We start from the raw sequence: 1,697 nt of genomic DNA on the forward strand, positions 1-1,697 counted from the left end.
AGACGGATACGCAGAGCAAGAGCTCTGAAAGTCTACCCGGGCTAGCTTCTTCATTCTTCGATCAGGGGCGGGCTTCTTCCCTTATATACGATGACATAGATAGAGCCTCCTTCTTTGATCCATTCATTGATCGACTATGAGGGGGCTGTTCGCCTTTGGAATCGACAGTAGAGTAGGTTTGATCTTGCTTTCTCAATCTTTCTCTGATCCTAGCCGTGTAGTAGATCTGGCTTTCTTCGGCTAAAAAGAGGTGTGTGTGGCCGTCGTATCTGCCCGCCCCCTTCTTCATTCATCCATTTAGGTTAGAATGGATCCAGGGAACCTGGCTCGGGAACAGCCCAGACTAATTTTAGTAAGAGAGTCCAATCTCTTTCAGAGAGCATTTTCTCTCCATAGTAGTAGTAGTAGTAGAAGGCTGAGTATCTGACTTGATCCAATAGAGTCAGAACACACAGTAGATCCAGATTCCACACCTTGCTGTGGGCTGGGGAGAGAGCTGCTCCGCGAAGCTGGGCCTTCAGTGCGATTATGAAGGCACTTTAGTACTCGCCCCAAAATTCAAGCCGGGATAGGTACTTAATGAAAGGGGGAGCGGTGGGCCTTCAAAAAGGAGCGAGGGAGTGATGGGCAACCTTAGTCTATATGTTGCTCGTGAGAGTCGCCAAGTACCAGTCTCACAACAGTACTGGCGTTAAAGGATCGGTCCTTCACTTGCGGATCGTTCGCGAGTCGAACTCGCTCTCTTGCCACGCCTTTCACTTACTCGCTTGAGTCGGACTCAATCACTCTTTTTTTTTGGAGGATGGATCGTTCGTTCTTCACTCTCTTGCTTGCTATTACCCGCAGGGAGCGCAGCAACCGACGATGCATATTATCATATAGAAACAAGCGAAGCGTAGCGATTCGTACTACCGGAAAAGTTTCGCTAACCGGCACAGGCAATAGAGTAAGCTTACGGGGTGGGGCGCAAGCAAGCGTAGCGAATCACATAGAGTTGCCCCTACCTGCCAGCGCGCAGATAGATAGGGCGGGCGAAGCGCGAAGGGATGGATGTCTGAGCGGTTGAAAGAGTCGGTCTTGAAAACCGAAGTATTGATAGGAATACCGGGGGTTCGAATCCCTCTCCATCCGCGAGGTCATAAGTTCTCTCTTGCGTTATCTATAGATAAGAACGAATCGGATCGACTCGACTGATATGATGGATGGAATGGTTAGACGGTTGATGTTTGTTATTCTGTGTTTATTTAGTTAAGACTTTGTCTCCCTTTCGTTATCTTCCGCCCCGGGTGGATGACCTGTGGGAGCTAAGTCGAAAATCTCGGTTGTCGTCGTGAGTGGTTGATAAACTGCGATTGCAGTTTTATTTAGGAAGTCCCAACGCTGTGAGGCTTAACAGACAAAGAAAACGATAGAGACTTCCGGGGTGACGACCCTAATGAATAAAAATAGAAGGTGGCTGAGTTATTAGCTACCATAAGCGCTCAAATTCCTTCATCCTTATTTATTGCCCTGGCTGGCTTCTATGATCGATCAACCCCTGGCACATTTAGGTTTTGATCTGAGGCCATCCTGGTCTGCAGGACCCAACACAAGTATTCATCCTTAAAAAGATGAAAAAGGTGTTGCCGAAAGCTTACCCTCTTCCACACGGATGCTACAGCCGCTATCACTTTGGCTGCTGGAGGGGAATGGAAGAG

At 48.3% G+C, this 1,697-nt stretch overlaps 1 non-coding gene across 1 annotated transcript; it reads left to right on the forward strand.

The window, feature by feature from the left end:
• The first annotated feature begins 1,044 nt into the window (after positions 1-1,044).
• Positions 1,045-1,131, forward strand: TRNAS-UGA. Its single transcript has one exon. It is a non-coding gene; the product is annotated as a tRNA-Ser (tRNA).
• Positions 1,132-1,697: the final 566 nt, after the last annotated feature.

The sequence above is a fragment of the Dioscorea cayenensis genome, chromosome 9 (assembly GCF_009730915.1).
Source record: "Dioscorea cayenensis subsp. rotundata cultivar TDr96_F1 chromosome 9, TDr96_F1_v2_PseudoChromosome.rev07_lg8_w22 25.fasta, whole genome shotgun sequence".
NCBI classification, from domain to species: domain Eukaryota; kingdom Viridiplantae; phylum Streptophyta; class Magnoliopsida; order Dioscoreales; family Dioscoreaceae; genus Dioscorea; species Dioscorea cayenensis.